Source organism: Anser cygnoides, chromosome 19 (genome assembly GCF_040182565.1).
Source record: "Anser cygnoides isolate HZ-2024a breed goose chromosome 19, Taihu_goose_T2T_genome, whole genome shotgun sequence".
Lineage (NCBI taxonomy): Eukaryota > Metazoa > Chordata > Aves > Anseriformes > Anatidae > Anser > Anser cygnoides.
In genome coordinates, this window is record NC_089891.1 from 7,242,942 (window position 1) to 7,261,494 (window position 18,553).

General features: G+C 37.0%; 1 long non-coding RNA gene across 2 annotated transcripts in view; it reads left to right on the forward strand.

Annotated features, from left to right (window-relative positions):
* The first annotated feature begins 4,326 nt into the window (after nucleotides 1-4,326).
* The window catches only part of LOC125182847 (uncharacterized), a 91,956-nt gene continuing 77,729 nt past the window's right edge, over nucleotides 4,327-18,553 (forward strand). For both annotated transcript variants that reach the window (XR_010825934.1, XR_010825933.1), the window contains exons 1-7: nucleotides 4,327-4,375; nucleotides 5,199-7,768; nucleotides 7,870-9,421; nucleotides 10,403-10,540; nucleotides 12,882-12,975; nucleotides 14,483-14,525; nucleotides 17,435-17,495. This is a non-coding gene — a long non-coding RNA (uncharacterized lncRNA). The remainder of the gene's footprint in view (nucleotides 4,376-5,198; nucleotides 7,769-7,869; nucleotides 9,422-10,402; nucleotides 10,541-12,881; nucleotides 12,976-14,482; nucleotides 14,526-17,434; nucleotides 17,496-18,553) is intronic.

The window sequence follows — 18,553 nt, forward strand, 5'->3', positions numbered from 1 at the left end:
GAGGTACTCAGAAAATAAGGCAGTGTATGTGACATACGTAATAAAAAGAGATTTTTGTCTCCTGAATGATAGGATTCCAGGAAATGAAAACTTCATTGCGACCTGATTAGAAGCCTACTTTCTATTTAAAGAAGTTGTAATTCAAACAAGCTTTGAAATGAATGAAGAATTTCGTACTTTGAATTTTCTGCGTGAAGGGCTTTCAATTTTGACTGTGTATGGTTAATAATACCTGGACAGAAAGCCTCTGTGCGGTCACATTCAGGGGCTGATGGCTATTTTGCAATCGAACTCTTAGCGAAGGGCAGAAAGGTTTGTGAGTCAGCCCCTGAGGAAGTGAGCGAAGTCACTCTCACCTTGTACCTCTGCTGTCCATCTGAAAAAGGAGGGAGTAGCTGTAGAAAATTGTTGCTTCCTCGGTGTGTGGGTGTGCGTGTGTGCCCTGTGCCTGTTGGTCAGGGGATGGAGCAAGGAACTTGAAGCTGTTCCTGAGTGCCTCTCAGCATGTTTATCTTCAAAATGTCCCTTGGAGGTGGAGTAGTGGTTTTGTTCCCACTTCCCACACAGGCTGCGGGGTGGTCTGCGCCCTGCGGGCTCTGTGGAGCAGTACTTGAGCTGACTGAGTGCTGGAAGCAGCGTGCCTACCTCGCTTCGGCCCTTCTCCAGAGGAGCAGGGCGTGCTAACCTAGGCAGAGCTTCGCAATTGTTATTGGTGCTTCTCAGGTGTCTGCTGCCTGCTGCTTACACTGCAATTGACAAAATCTCACTGTAAGTTGGTGCCCGTGTGTGGAACGCAGCCACTTCCCCGGCTCCCTGATCCGTACGTGAACATCAGAGCATCATCCTGGCTCTCCAGTCCGGCTGCGGGCACGCAGCCGGGGAACGTTTCTGTGGAAGCTGTTTCTTTCTCCTTGCAGGAATTAAGTCTCAGTCCCTCTACTTATGTCAAAAAGCCTTCATGCAGTAGCAGTCACGTTGTAGGCTATGAGTTGGGGTTTGTCTTAGCTTGAGTACTGTAGTTTCTTATACTATTAAGTAGGAACCTAATGTTGGTGTCTTTTCAACAGGTGACTTAAGAGTCTGATGTTAGCTATTCTAAGGAATAAACTGTGCCTCCTTTTGAAAACATGTAGTGTATTTATTTAATATTGACCTATAATCTTAGAAATGACTAGTCCTTCTGCATGGTTAACTTGACAACTTACAAGACCTTTCAGAAACAGCTAAGTGCTTACTCTCTGTAAACCAGCATCTTCTAAAGTGGCAAAAGATGGATTCCTAGATCATTTCAAAACAACTTTTAAAAAGCTAGGTGATTATCCTCAGAAGTTTAGGAGTGTTTCTACACATGCACTGTTTTCAAGCTGAAAAAGAATCCAACTGCTTAAAGGAACGAATTACAGCTATTAGCTAGCTTCAAAAAACATTACAAAAGGTGAAATAAAACAAAGTATTTTATAATAAACAGCATTGTTTCTTATCCAGTCATAGTTACTTAGTTTATAAAAGATGTCCTTGGTGTGGCAAAGAAACTAATGGATTGACTTACGTATTTTTAGACTGCACCCTCTGCTGTAGTAGTTTTAAGAGAAGCTATTGAAGAAGGAAGAGGCGATGAGAAAACTCTTAAGCCAAAAAATGAATCCAATGCATTAGTTTAACTAAACATGCCTTCGGGCTTTTTTTTTTCTTTTCCCACAGGAGTAGGTAATCAAGGTATTCTGCTATGAAAAGTGCTTTGTTTCAAAAAGAAAAGAAGAGGGAAAAAAATCACTAGGGAGAGCATTAAACTTCTGCTTGACATATGAAGGTTTCAAGGCAAGTGATAAGCAAAATTTATGTGATTAATATTCTTGCTTTCGTGCTGCACTCTCTGTCCTGTGACCAAAAAATTGGAGTACATTTTACACACCATTATGCAGTAACATAAGAACAGGGTCTACTTTTATTTTTTCTTGAATGCTTGTCTAGTCACTGTTTGCATTTTTTATTCCTTTTATGTACTGCTGTGGGACATTAAAATACACCATATTCCCTTCAGAGTTGTATAAATACTGAAGGTTAAATTGTACAAATGGTCTGTGTCTAAACACTTGATATCAAATCTATGCAGCTTACCAAGGAAGATGCTTTAGAGAACCAAATAAATCTCTTAGTGTTCATGTGCACGTGTATTGATACAGATGTATTGTGTCCTTACCCTAGCCTTCCTGAAGTAAGAAAGAGCTCTGTACTTCCTGTAGTAAGGGACAAGTTTTGCAAAATGACAGGGAATCAAGATCCATGAAAGTCTGGCTTCCTCATCGCTGCACTTTGTTCACAATTTGCAAACTTGATTTTAGAACACATCTGTCATTAACTGCAGGAGAAAATTTATATTGCAGCCATTGTGACGAATGTAGAGTAATAGTAAACAAAATGAGTTGATGTCCATTCTGTTCAAGAAAGAAATCCAAAGATTTATTGTTACCTGAATTACAAAAGTGTTCCTCAAAACTTTTTCTCAGTGGGAAATAACACAGGGATTATGCTCTTTAACGGTTAAAATGCTGTCATACTGCAGGACAGCATTTTGACTGCTTGATTATTACTATTTTTAAATAAAGAATTGCATATACAAGCATTAAAAGAATAATATTTATCTCAGTATTGGGGATCTGGTTAACAATTTTGATTTATAAAACTTGATTTCAATGCTGTTAATAAATTGTGGGTAAAACTAACCGATTTCAGTTGTTTTACAAAGTAATATGTATACTCTTTATAAAACAAGCAACTTTTTCAAAATACTAATAACTATGAACCAAATTCAAACTTAAAATGATTCACTTCACTTTTTTATGGATCGTTGCTAACCGTTGACTTGCAATACACTAGCAGACGAAACCTACCTAATGCAATAATTTGTATATTCTAAAAATAAAGTTACATTTTAATTTGAATTTTAATCAGTTCTTGTTATTAGATCGGGAGTAGAAAAGGAGCCTAACAAGTGTTTTAGAATCTCTCTGCCTTTAAGTGGAGCTCTCAGAACCACGCAGCAGCTCCTGGAGGGATTTCTTTTTATCTCATTTGGAATTACATTAAGGGTGTGTACGTGCATTCAGAGCTCTTGGAAATGTGATGCTCAAAATCCAAAACCTACTGCAAGTTATTAGCAACAAAAGCCATTCTCTCCTCAGATAAAATATGTAGTATCCATATCCTATAATTCAGGATTTGGCCTATCATTTCAACCAGAATCAAATCACTCTAATTGCGAGAAGCAGTTTGCTACAGGACCAGAACTGTAAAATTCAGTATTTTTTGTACTTCTGTGTTGTTGATTCAGCTTGTCTGTATAAACAAGCCCAAGAATTCAGATTGGAATTGTCAAAGAACAAAAGCATTTCAGTATCTCACAGTGTGGAGCAGGAAAGGGTTTTCAAATTTGGTTCAAGATGGGCTCTTATGGCCTTTGGATTCAGCCTGTTTTCTCATCATGAACTCCAACAATGCAGTTGTTGGATTGTGGTGCTGCTATTTGAAAGAAAGAAAAAAAAAAAAGAAAAAAAACAAGCTTGATTGTACTTAATTTCAAAACCAGGGATGAGGATAAAAGTAGACATTGAAGTTATTCAGAGCTCTTGGTAAGGTTTCAGGGGAAATCACCTTCTTCCCTGCTTGTAACAAGACAGGCACGCTATTCTGTTTCATATATGAGTTTAGCATGACACCAAAAACATCCAAAAAAACACAACACATCTATGATTTATTTAGCTGAGATCAAAGATATACAGCTGCAAAGACTCTAATTAAAATTTGATGATGCAGCAGGCAGGCTACATCTATTATTTAATTTGGAGGTTGTGATCTTACACAAAATTAGCTGCCAGATTTCACTTGCACTCTTGGGCTACAAATACACTTGTACTCAATCATTTTGATATGAGGTTGAATTGCCAAAATTTCACAACAGATCCTTACATGTCCTATGTGGAATTTATTGTCAGGAAGAGAGCTAATAAATTCCAGCGCTGGACCAGCTGAAATCCATTTCTGACGACATGTTGCTTAGCACTAACACAGTTCAACTTGTTTTGCTCCAGGGACCAAAACTAGTGTGTTTTGAAAACATGGCTGATTACTGAGGCATGTTCAGAGTGGATTCAGACACAGCTTTTGACCTTCTCAAACTATTTAATGAGTTTCTGAAATAAGCTTTAGAAAACTTTTTTAGAAAAAGTTCTAGCTTACTGAATAATTCCAGCTGTTTCATGAAAAGGAGCAGCATAGAGGTCTACAGTCTAATTAACACTCTTTCTTGTTTTCTCCTTTTTCTTCTTTAGAATAAGAGAAAACATTTCCTTTCTACAATCTCATGATAGAAGACCAGGTAAGAAATTACTAAAATAATGAATTTTCATGGAAAATTGTTACAAATCAATCACATTATGCATAGCATTCCCTTATAAAAACAAGAAGCCCTTGAATTTTGGCTAACCTTGTACCAAATCAAAAAACAACCCTGGAGATTAACGTCCTTACCAATAGATATGATTTCCATATGTGGGTGGTGTGTGTTCCTCTAAGCAAGGCTTGTCTTTAGCTATGCTAGTAGCCAGCTAATTTAGGTATGTGATGCTGAAGCAAAGGTAGAATCTGGTGTAAAAAGCCCAACTCTGATCCACGGGCAGCCAGCTCTGTGGAATGGGACCATCCATTCTCCCTCTAGCCTTGCACTCCAAGTCAAGCATGTGCTAATTGGTCCCATCTCTCAACCTTGCTTTGTGCCCGTCTTCAGAATTATTATAGTTTCTCTCTACCTTGCTTTGTGTCCATCTTCAGAATTACTATAGTTTTCACATCAACAGTGGAATTTTATCTGAAGTTATAGACTGGCAATTTTAGTTCTGGTTATCTGTTCCACTGGAGATTTAAGCTAAGTTCTTTTATACTATAAAGCAGCACTCACATGGCTGGGCACTTCTTTTAGTTTAGAAATGGCCATCATTAGCTGTGAGAAAGGTAGCTTCTGCTTCTTAGCTGAAATTGATGTCTGTCTACAGGAGTATTCCTAGTTCACTTATTTGTGCTATTGTGTGAGAACACTAAGATGCTGCTATATAACCCAGCTCTGCATCTTTCAGGGTGCGAGAATGGAAAAAAATCTTGCCTGTCCTAATTTCAACTTCAGACCTGTACTTATTTCTCTGCAGCCACGACAGGGATGGTGATGACTACAGAGAAAGTGTAGCGGGACTCTGCTGTTTGGCTCTGAGGTTTAAGGAGAACAAAAGTAGGCTGAGAAATATTGATCTCACTTTCTTTAATGCTTTTACTGTTTGGTCTGGGAATTTGTTGTGAAATACAGATGATGTCACTTGCAGAATCCACAGGGTTTACTTGAGATCTGGTACCTTCGCTAAGTGCATCAAGGGAGTCTGAGAGAATGGCTGTCCTTCATTACTTGCTGAGATACTCCTCCATAAATCTCATTTCTTTTATGACCGCTGAATGTGTTTGTACTTCTCTTTTTTGAAGGTACCCAGTGGCCTAATTTTGGCTTTCTTCAGCTAAAAACCAATCCAAAATCAAACCCAGATGTTAAGATGACTTTTTTATATTGTTTTTATTTTTATTTTAACAAATAAGGTAGAAAGAAAGTTCTTTTTGCTGTTATTTTATTTCACTGCAGAGAATTTACACAAAACATATCACAGATTAAAAACAGGTTAATCATATCAATAACAACCTTCAGATTTCAGATTCCCCTGCTTAGGTATAAGTTTGGGGGTTGGATAATTAGAAGGTCATTGAGTCCTCTGTGTTTAATGTGTCAAAACAGAGTAGAAGGCAGAAATATACTTAGCATGGAACTACGGAAGTTAATGGTTTTGAGGAGGATTTTGCTGATTGGCAGACTATTTCCATGTGAGTTTAATGCTGTTGAAATATGATGCAAATGACTGAAATAAGAGATTTTAATAATGTAGAGTGGGCCTAAAACAATACATATTTTTGATTACTGGGCTGTTTTGTTTGTTTGTTTGTTTAGTATTAGGCTTAATCAAAGAAAAAACAAATTTCAGTTAATGAAAGGAAAAAAATGTGACCCAAATCTTTAGGGAGATATAACAGTTAATTGGATTTCAAGTACTGTAGCTACATTCTCAATACTGTTCCATTTTCTTTTCAGGATTACAGTTGTTTAGTTCCATTAGCCTAAATGCACAGGGTCAGCTTTTAAATTATACTGCATTAGGCTACCAGTTTCTTTTGCCTTATTCTTACTCTTTTGCCTCCATGGCTCCTCGCACAGCATTGACCTGCCTTGGCAGAGGTCGCTTGTCATAGCCACGAGAGAGAGCTGCCGCTGGAACTGACACTGCTCTGCCTAATGACTCCTGCCTCCGTTCTGAGCCTCCAGTGTGTCACTAAGAAGTTAGAGCTCTGCCTGACTCTCAAAACAACAAACCAAGGCTACTATTTGCTCGTTAAAATTAATGTATACCAACAAACCTAGTCTTCCAACTGAAAACAAAACAAAACAAACCCCTTCACTTGGCAGCACTCTGTAACGTCTGAACACAAATGAACAGATACTTCTGATTTATATTAAATTCCAGATTAACAAGAGAAATTATTAGGTGTGATGTTGGGATAAATTTATGTATCCTAGAGGAAGCATTTTCAGTGCTGGGAAGGATAGGTTCTTCAGCAGGGCAAGTTATCAGGGTTGCATGTCAATGGCATCATGCAAGGCTGTTATTTGCATGGGGTGTTATGGCTTTCCATATCATGGGATTTGTTAAAAACATTGACTTTCAGTCTTTGAAACTTGTTGGCATTTGATTTTGACAAATACCAAGTACTTTGCCAAATTTGATTTTATTTTTATTTTTTTATGAATAATTCTCCCTTATTTTCAGTAAGCTCTCTGCATGGTGAAAAACAAGAGTAATGGATTAGAATGATGTTGGCCGTTACATTCATACTTCTAGAGTAATTGCAAAACAATTTGATAAAATATCTAACAGATTTTTTTCACTCAATTCTTCCTTTAAATTTCCACATCCTTAAAAAAAGAGAAGCATTCCACCAATATGACTAAGAGTAAACACAGGTAGCAATGAGAAGAAGCTACAAAAGCACTATGAAAGTGCCAATCTCTAAAGGCAAGACATTTAGTTTACCATAAGTTTTAAAAAATGTGTCAGCATTGTTTCTCTTTCAAAGAAACATACAACGCTTCAGTGAAATTGACATCTTTTAGAGCTGACCCTATTAATTATTTTTGACTTACTGTGTGCTATACATCCCCAGGGATTTGCAGAGATCAAGTACACTATTGTCAAGGGCTTTTATTTCTCTTTCAAATGTACTTGTGTGTGTTGGAGAGTTTACATGTAAAACTGTCTATTAATGAGTGCTATGTGATAGAAGGGTTTAAAGAAATAAATGTATCCATCTTGAGGGAGAAATATGCATAGCAGATTAATAAAATGCACTTTAAATGTTTTATCTATACTGCTGAGAAGTTCAGACAGCATATAGACTACAATATCTAATTTTCCTGGAACTCTTGAAAACTTCTAGGACCAGTTCTCCCAGTTGAAGCAGTCTGGAATATGTTCTTCAACACAGAGGACCAAATTCTGTTCTCAGTTTCAAAATCTTACTCCAAATTAACATCGGTGTGACTGAGAACAGATTCTCTCCCTGATATATTGTTTGCTCTTTGGAGACCAGTGACACTGAGAAAGTGATAAAGGGATTGGCATATAAGGTACACAGCAAGAAGGGTAATATAAGTTGGGGAGAGTAATGAGTTGAGAAGAAACTCACACAGATGCTGAGAAAATTCTTTTTTTTTTTTTTTTCCCTCAGTCATTCAAGGCAGAAAAGATGTGAACAATAAGAAGAAAAAGAGTGGTAGAAGGCAAAACAATAAAAATGTGCCTTTGTGCAGTGGAAAGTCATTTCCCCAACTCCCACACATGCACAGGTCTAAAGAACAAAATGTATTGCTTCATGTTTCAAAAAAAAAAGAAAAAAAAAGGCCAGAACAAACTAAGGTGTTTTATTTGGTTGTGTTTTGTTGTTGTTGTTGTTGTTTGGTTGTTTGTTTTTAGTGTATTTTATATCTATATCCATCTATCTATATTTATTTTTTTGTGCAAAGAGAGGTTCAGCTTGGAAATTAGGAGGAATTTCTTGGAAATTAGGAGGAATTTTGTCTCAGAAAAAGGCATGGGAATGGGTTGCCCTGGGAGGTGGTAGAGTCACTGTCCCTGGGGGTGTTAAAGAAAAGGTTGGATGTGGTGCTTAGGAACATGGTTTAGTGGGTAAGGGTGGTGGTAGGGGAAAGGTTGGCCTAGATGATCTTGGAGGTCTTTTCTAACCTTTATGTTTCTGTGATATATATATATTGATATATATATATATATATAAAGGTAAACTTATATTTTTTTCAATAATTTTGCTTCTCTCAGAAATGCAGCTGAAGGCTAGGGTGCCATGATAAAGATAGCTTATATCCACAATAAACCCAGCATGGTTCTGAGTTTAAAACCTAGCCAGAGAAATCTGTCTAGGCCTGGTCTGAGCCAGGCCATACCTTGGCATAGGAGGATTTGGAATACAAGTTGACAAAATCAGGAATCACAGTGAATTGCCTTACCATTGTCAGATAACACTGATTTACGTTGCAAGACTGAACCTAAAAGAGAATAAGGGGGCACCATTACACTGATTGATACAATACTTAGCAGTATAACATCTGCCTTTTTTTTTTTTTTAGGTTTTATAATTCAGCTGACAAGTCATGACATACCTATATGACTATTCTCAGTTGCCAAGGATGTGGGAAAGCATCAGTATAAATGTACTGGAACACGATTGACTCATACAGCAATATAGTTTTGCAATACAGACTACCATTTTGGAGTCTGTTCTGTATGGCTGGTCTCTTAATAAGAATTTTCTTACGTGAATCTGATTCCAGTGTTCGATCACTATCTTTTAATTGTTCCTTTTTTTTTTTTTTCCCTCTGAGAAGTACCATTTCCACCTCTAAGCATTATCCAATTCATCATTTAGAAGCAACTGCTATAAGTAAAACGGTTAACGATCTGCTAACGGTTGCCTGTAGGGTTGCCTGTGCCAGAATTTTACCCTCTACTTAGAACAGCAGAGATGAACAAAAACTGAGTGCTACTGCAAGGAAAACATGGATTTCTAATGGCATCTTTATAATCAACTGGCAAAAACATAGAAATGGCATTGAAGTAAATGCACTGTATGTCTTACAAGTAATTGTGTGATTTCCTTTGCATGCTATACTGCAGGAGAGGAGATGGCAGCCCATGATGATAGTACAGAAGATGCACTAAGTCATACTGCTTTCATGGAGACAGTGGATTAACTGGAGTATAGCTGAGTAAATTATAATCTGTGTTTTACCTCTGTATACTTTTTAATGAGCTCTACAGAGAAGGACAGCATTACGCTAGCCTAACACCTTACAGATTTCTACTTGATTATTCACTATAGTGATGGGGTATAGTCTATAAGACTTCTGTCTTAGAACCAAATAGATGATACAGAAATTCTTGAGGAATACTAAAACTGACTTTTTAGAATTCAAAGCATTGGCTCCTGTCTACCTGCTGTTTGTCCTTGTGGTCTGAAATCCAGCCAGCCTTGCTAGCAAAAGCTAGCAAACTACATGCAGCTGGTATTCAGGCTTCATGGACTGACAAAGGAATGCTGAGAGAGCTTTAATGTTGTAGACCATGAGCTGAGTCAGTGACCTACTTCCTAAAAAAATGAACATAGAAGAGATTAGGGAGCAGAGACTTCTGAAGAGTTATATTTGAAGTATTTAAATTAGTTGATGGATCAGCTCTGAATCCATACAACTATATTACAGCCACTCAGAAGAAACTAGCTATAAAGAGCACGGTGGATATTATTATCAATCAGATAGCTTCACACCTAAAAACAGATCTTGGCTAGATTATAAATTCTTTTTAAACATTGAAATACTTCAGGCTTTTTCTCTGATGGCACTTGTCATTAGTATTGCTTCTTTTTAAACCAAGAACAAAAGTTCACCAAAATGTTGTCATTAATACTATGTGAATCATTGTTTAATTAGATTTTTCAACTTAAAGTTCAGTACCTTCTTTTAAAATAAATTAGGTTGGCAGAATAACAATACTTTGTATTTTTTTCTTTGCATTTTTCTGCTAGAATATGCTAGAGCCTTGCTCTTCATATGAAGTGTTTAGTTTTAAGTGCAGTGTTTTAGTTTGGGATTTATTTAACATTTTAATTAAGTACGTATTAAAGTTTGCATAAAGATTTTTTTTTGAAATTGTACCGTTTTACTTTTAAATGTTTTTAATGAATGCCTCAGCTGAAAGAGATTGAAGAAAAATCAAATACTTTCTGATTCTCTGAAACCTGCATTTTTCAACTGAAGACAGACTGAGTGAATACTGTGAAAGACCCTAATTCCTGAAAGACTTCTTTCCCCCCACATTGTTCAACCAAGGTATGTATAGATGATAGAAAAAACAAAGTATACAAAAACAAAACAAAACACAACAAAGACTAAAACAAAATGAAAAAAAACCTCAATCCATGGGAATGAACTAATTCTCCTGTCATTCAAGTAGTTATAAAACAAGCCAAGCATATCTGAAGGTGAATGTTAATGACTAAGGAGGCTGACAGATGGTCCAAATTGTCTTTAGGTGGTTCATCATACTTTATTATTCTCAGAAAATTGTCTTAGATAAATGGGTATTCAATGTTAAATGGATTTTGGGGCAATGTATGGGTCACCTTTTGATTACGGTCAAGCAGAGTACATTTGATAGATTTCTGCCACTTCATGACTGGCCACTTTTTTTTCAGAGGTTATTAGTACATACTAAACTCCACAGTTGTTTCCTTAACTTAAAACCAAAGTGTCATTCCACAGAAACCATGGTTTGTATTGAAGTTTCATGTTCACGACATAGTGAAATTTTCATACTAATACGGTTGCTGGTAGTGCAGGATCACTACTGCAAGCATTGTTATCTCAAGGGAAGGTCTGGATCTTTCATAGAATATTTTATATCTTGATCTTTTGGATATTTTGGATCTGTATCTTTCATAGAAGATTCTGGATCCTTCAAGAAATGCTTTAGCATTGCAAAGGACTGAGACAACCACATTCCTGTTTTCTAGGAGCAGGAACTTTTTTTTTCTTTTTGAGTAATGATTGCAAAAATGTATGCATTGCTAGCTAAACAAATGAAACTGAAAATTAGCTGGCTAGATACCAGATGCTAATACTGATATGACAAAGACTTTTCTTTGGTCTAGAGAAAGACAAGTAAGAGTATCTCAGGAAGAAGAGATGGCTTATCCCATGACATCTTCCCCTTCCCACTCTCAGCCGTACTTGCCATTGATGTAAAGTGTGGCTGAGGTCTGGCTGCAGTTTGGAAAGACAGTCATTGGAATTAGAAACATAGCACCTTTTCTCTAGCCAAATTTGTTTGTCAAGAGGTCAACAGTCACCCACTTGGCAGTAGTTTCCTTCTTTTCAATACAGCACAGATCCCCTAGTTACTGTAGTAATGCACATGGAAATTAGGCAAACCAGTATTTACAAGACTTAAGTTTTATGTGTTTTGCAAGTACCAAAATGTAGGAGCAACAATTTACTTGTAAAAATTGTATTTATGCAGGGGGAAAACAAGCCAGCTTTTTAACAAACTCCTGTCATTACATCTGTATGTCTACTTCCTACTTGATGGGAGTAGACAAAAAAAACACCCACTGACTCCAGTTTTGCAGTGTCACAATTCTAGGTGTCCTCTGCAATTGTATGTTATTTACCAAAATATTAAAATATTACTGTTGCATAGTGTGTAACATGTATTAGGCTTCCCATTAATGTATAATATTGTATCTGGCATGCTGTGCCTTGAATTCTTCTATCAATTCACCTGTGTAATTGACCAGCGTCTCATGGGTATAGATACTGCATTTCAGAGAATTTGAACTCCTGCAAGCTGGACAGTAAGATAGTTCTGGCCAATTTAATTATGCAAATGGAAATTCAGTTTCTCAGGAATATATTACCAGCGTTACTTCAAAGACTTGCATAGAATTCTCTCCTATCATCTTTTTATTGGTTCTTTTTCTTTGTTGAACAAGAGAAAATGAAATATTACAATACATTGAGAAAAATTGGTGAGAAAATAAATGAGCTAGATACATTTTCAAATGCCTCCTGTTCCAGTTAGAGGGTGGTAAGCCAGGAATAAGGAGATAGCAATTTTGCTCTGTCTTCCTTTCCTGTTGTGCACATATGCTTTTATGGAAAAATTCTTTGGAATTTAAATGGAAACAGCATTACAGGTATTTTAAATCTCATCACAAATTTAATAGAATGTTGAGGCTGTAGCATTCTAGTATGTATAAAAAACTTTTTTAGAAAGAAATTTTCTCATAAAATCTTTTGTTCTGCAGAAGTTATTCTTTACAATTTTAAAAGATTCTACATTAAGCTACAAGGGTAACAAAGCTAAATATTTCATGTCCTTCAAAAACTAGCATTTTGAAATTAGCGTAAGAATTCAAGAATGAGTGGCATTTTGCACTACGTGGAAACTTGGAAGTTGTATCCTAATGCATATAAAGTTCTAGGAATATGAAATTAGACTCTGTCCACATTAAGTATAATTATGAACTTTGGCAAACTGGTGCAGCATCACTAGCATAATGAAATTAAATACATTGGGATATTTAGACAATTGTTTTATAATTTATTTTAATATTTTGGTGAACTATTCTTCTCTTTCCCCATGGTTTTCAAGCTTTTGGTCTTTTCTTAGTTTTACTAGGAGGAGACCTGAGAGAATCATAGAAAATCCTGAGCTGTAAGGAACCCATGAGGATCATCGAGTGCAACTCCTGACTCCATACAAGGTAATCTAAGAGTTAAACCATGTACCTAAAAGATTCTTGTCTGAACACTTCTTGAACACTGACAGGCTTGGGGCCATATGACAACTTCCTGAGTGAGCCTGTTTCAGGGAAGAACTTTTTCCAAATATCCGATCTGAACTTCCCCTGAGAGTATCACCCAAATGCCACAAGAGTGCCTGCTTGGCATATTGGGGCTGAAGAAACTTCTCTACCTACTCTCTCTTTCTCTGCATTAGTGCAAGACAGAGGCAGTCACCTGCATAAACTTTGCAAAGTAGACTTATTTCTGGGACTGATTTTTTTTTCTATTTAAATTTTTAGAGTTGTATTTAATTAGTGCATGATTTCTTTTTGAAAGTGAATTCTTTTAAGTCATTTCTAATCACTCATAGAAGTGGACATATTTATCACTTCAGGTCTTGTTCTCAAGGAGTGATGGTAACCATAATTATAAGTGCAGGTCAAAGCTTATAACATATCCCAATAGCTTTGAGTGCTCTAAAGTCATAAAATACCTTCACATTTCCATTTTTATAGTATGAGAAAATCTTTCTACAATGTAAGATGACTTGTAGGCAATCAACCTGTTTCATGATCAGTCAAGAAGTGGACTTCTAAAAGTCTTTAAAGGGCAGGACCACAATGTTAACTCAGGGCAGAAAAAGAAAAGTTTTTTGCTGTCATAAACTCAAATTAAATTGTTCTGCCATTGAGACTAAGCTGACTGAGGGCCACCCTCTTGTGTGCTGCTTTGCACTGGTCAATCATTAACAGTAAGATTCATTTCCCCTAATTTTAATGGTGTAAAAATAAATTATCTTAAATAATTGCTTAAGGTCCCTCTTTAGTAGAGGAAAAAGTAATTCATACCTCCATAGTGTGAATTGTGTCACCTAGTAAAACACCTATGTTAGTGCTCTCTGTAATTCCAGTGAGAAACTAAATGAATAATGTGGATTAGGATGCTCTAGTTAGGTGAAGTAAAATGACTAGATCTCTGTGCTTTGCACAGAGATTATGGATAAGCTACTAAAGATCTGTTAGCTCTCTAGAACAGCCGTTCTCAGCACCTTGGTGTATTTGCATTTTACTGTGGTTTAGAACCAGGAGAAATGAAGAGATATGAAGTAAGACTTTGGCAGTAGTTGCTTGAAAAAAAATAAATAGTGAGTGATAAGTCATTTAATACATGATTTGCATAAAGATTAAGATGTGTTCCTTAAATTGACTTGTTAAATCCTTACTCATTTTATAGATTTAGCTCAAGTATGTATAGAACCAATCACTTGCTTAGCCAAGAGATCTACTTGGACTATTTTTGTAACCTGACAATCATGTCTGTTTTGTTCACATGACAGGCATCTTTCCAGTTATTTTTTATTACTAATAATTTCACCATTTCAGACCGTCAGGCTAGTGACTAAGCTATTGGCTTCTGGGTTCTGTTTTCTTTACTGCCACCGATTGCCTCTTTAATCTTGCATTCCTTTGTCTCTGTTTTCTATAGATGATGAGACTTTTCAGCACAATGCATCATCTGGAGTACTGAGGTACTTGTTGGCTTTTAATCAATCATCCCATTTTTATTTATTAGTCCATTTTCCGTTGACACTGTATAACATAAGGCCTTCCCCAATGAGCCGGTAATGAAACCAGTAGGAGCTGTGGATAATCAGTCCTTGTTTGAGAGGTAGTCACTGTCTCAAAGAATTGTGCTAAGAAAGTAATTATAGCCCAAACTGTGAAACTCTCAAAGACTTTTATGAACATCCTATTTTATATGCACATTTCAATTTACAAGGTTCATTTGAATCAGTGGCTAAAAGGAATAATGCATAATACGGGTGACAGATACCCAATACTTCAGATTTACACATTCAGTTGATTCCTTAATGTCACTATTCAGTGACACCATCCATTTCTTCATTGTCTAGTTCATTGGTATAGTATTTTTGATTGAAAGACAGTTTGACACTCCTGCTTTTCCCCTGTGTGGGATTCTCTTACTATATCATACTCCCTTTTTAATTTTGCACCAAGAATCAGTGCAAACCTGGAGAAGAAAGCACAAAACTTAGTCTTCATAAATGCATGACTGAAAAATGTTTTTAATGTTTAAGATCAAGCAACTGGTGACAAAAGCTTGCTGGTAGTCTGCTCTTTAACATTAATACAACCTTTGTGATACACATGTATAGGAAAAAAAGTACTCTGTATTGTCTGGCAGCTAAACATCTTAAACCACTGTTTTGCTGTCTGTATGCCACAGAAACAATGTTAAAATGATTTAGAAGCCAAAAATCTGCATACCATTTAAAGTAAACTACATGTTAAATAATATTTCTGCCAGCCTTTAAATTGGCAAACATACCCATCCAGTTCTTGTTAAATATCATTAAAATATTATGCTGAGAAATATGCATGTTAATTCTTTATGATAGTAGCTAGACAGGCCAGTCTTCAGATTGAAAGTAATGTGCCAAGACTGAACACAAACCACTGAGAATACCTCCCCCAAAAGGCCTACGGAATACAGGGAGGGCAAAAACCAGTCAGACACAGAGACAGGGAGCAGAGGGAGATCAAGAAAACAGCATTGGCCAGCATTAAGTAACGATCTTAGCACAGTAATTGTCTGATGTCTGATTTTGATAAGCAGGACCATCTTGAGTTATTTTTACAGCATTTGCTGCTAATCAGCACAAATTTTGGAGGTGGACCTGCTACAGTATGAGCGGGCCCCAGCCCCTCAGGGCCTGCGGGCCCACCCCAGTGCCAGTCTGGGGCCTGTCCTGTCCTTGCCTCTGCCCAGACGAACGTCACCCTGCAGCCACAGTCCCTTAGGGGTGGCTGCGCCCCTTTGAGCATCGAGTCGTGACCCTGCACCCTTGAGCATCTGCAGCCCCAGAAAGCCCCAAAGCTGCCAGTCTGTTTGGGATTTTTCTCATTTTTTTTTGTGTCGTTTTCGTCTTAACGCTCTTTCACATACGGAGACAACCTCTCTGTGTGACTGATTGGAACTATGGAGCCCGGGTGTTTCTGGAGGGCTGCTGTGGGGCTGATAGGCGGTGGCGGTGACTGGCACTTGTCCCGGCCCTGTCAGCCGGCAGCTGCCCGCGCCCTCCCACCGCGCCCCGGAGCCGCCGCGGGGGGGAGCACGGGGAAAGGCGGTGGCAAAGTGGAGCCTCGGGCCTCTCCAAAGGTATTGGGCATTATGAAGTATTCTGAGAGGCAGATTTAAGAAACAAAGCGAGTTATGATTATGGTAAATGTTGGCAAAGCCATTTCCCTGCAGAAAGAATTGCCTTATTGTAAATTTTGGACTATTAAAGATTTGTTCTTTCTCTTCTTACATTCAAATCATTATTATTATTATTATTTTTGTCAAGAAATGCTGCCTTACATAGTATTTGCCTACATGTTCAATGTCTAATTTAAAACATATGAAAGGCATGAACACACAGTCTGGCAGTGAGCAGTTAGTACAGGCCCTGTCCTCCTGATACTGCGCTGTGGCGCAGGTAAGGTGCAGGCCGCTATGAGAGTGGCAGGCTGTGTACATGATAAAATAATCCATTTTCTGACAATTACCATTTGTAATAGAATCATACAACATTAGGGAGAAAATAACATGTAATTCAGTAGTAATTACTACTAGGATTTTAATACTTGAGCTCAGACCTTGCAGGGGCAGAGAAAGATTTTCAAGTATTTTTTGTTACCATCCTCACTGCAGCATCAGATTAATACTGATATTTTTTCTGTTATCAGTCATTTCAGCCGCTCAGTGCTAGTAGCACTTGAAGTAAATACCAAAATAATGCCTCTTTAACAGACATATTTTGCAGAGTATGTTAAGGGACCAAAGCCAGTTATAAGCTAAAGACAAAGCATGGTGGAAAGAATGGAAACGGTGAGAAGGAAAACGGCACTAGCAAATTAGTTAATTTTTATTTTATTTTTTCCCTTGCTGTGGTAGTGCCTGGGACTGGCTCAGAGACTGGTGTTCTCTTGCGAAAGGTATTGATCTGGTCACAGGTTAAAAGATTGGCACTACCCTGCCAAACTTACGGATTTAAGCAACAAAACCAGCAAAGAGTCAGGGACGGTAAATTGTATAGGTGACCAACTGCAGTGCAGAGATATTAAATTATGTGCCCTTTACTGTCTGGGCAGCAATGGAGTATTTCCACTGCAAATTGCAGTATGGTGCTGGGGTACCTGGGCTTTTGTGACCTGTGTATATAGCATCAGAAGCAGCTCACATCTGCATATGTTTCTTAGTTAGAAATGAAGGCCCATCACTGCTGTTACAATTCAGAATTTATTTTAAGAGAAATTATAAAAAGTATTTTAATTGTACTGTTATACATTAATATTAAGTCAACCAGTGAACTATAAGACAATTACTTTTTATGGTTTTATCAATTTATCATAATTTTTACTTGTATTTCATCAGCATCCACCATTCCTGAGTGTTATCAGAGCACCGCTTGAGATAGGAGCTGCATACAGGAGTAGTAAGTTGGTCCCTACTCTGAATACCCTACACAGTAAATAAAGCATGCCCTACGTGGAAGGAGGAAAAGAATTACAGGTTGGTCAAGTGGTTGCACTGCAGCCACGCAGGTATTCTAGCTGAAATAGTTACATCTCCTGGTTTGGCCTTGTGCGCATTCTGCTTTCGTGAATCAGAGCTCCCTGGTGAATAAAATAAATTTTCTGCTAATATATTTGTCTCTTAAAAGATTTTATTAACTAGGTTTCAGCTAAGGAATTGCAGTTTAGCCAGGCATTTATAAATGGTCTTCTTCATGTGGGATTATGTATTAGGCTATTCGGCAGCACATGATTTTTCTGCGTGTTTAGATGACTTTAAAACTAAAAGAATAAGTAAAGAGTATATGTGCAATATGCTTCTTCATTCAGGTTTTGAGCTAAATTATGTTTTTTTTCAAAATCTATGAAAACTTTTAATTTACAAATATTTACGTACATATTCTGGTAGCATTAAGTAATAAAAACAGTGAATTCACCACTTCTATTCATAATAATATTATTGAATCAATCTTTGTATCATACAGAAGACTGCAGTTCTTAAGATCATTAAGGATTTCTGATACTTTATATCACAAGAAAGGAAGAAATTATGGGAAGTTTTTCAATGGAAAATAAAAATATATGAAGGAATATATATATAAAATATAAAAGATATAAAATAGAAAATATATAAAAGAATATATGTTGCAATGTTTTTCAAGTGTACAGTTTACTAATTTTAGCAACCTGTAAAAGGAAAACCAAGAAAAGTTATACACCAGTCGAAGTAGCAATTGTGTATTTACAATGAATTGCTCATGTTTGCCTCTGAAAATTCATAACCTGAGGTAGAACTGAAAAATGAAAGAGAAAAACCAAGCATGTAAAATCAATTGATGTGCTGGCTAGCTACCAGAACGTCTTTATTTTCAATAACCATGTTCAACCATGTTCTGTATCTATTTATCACTGAACTCATTGGGCAGAACAAAAAAGGTGCTAATGTTAATACCTCATGAATATGCACAAAAAATGTTCC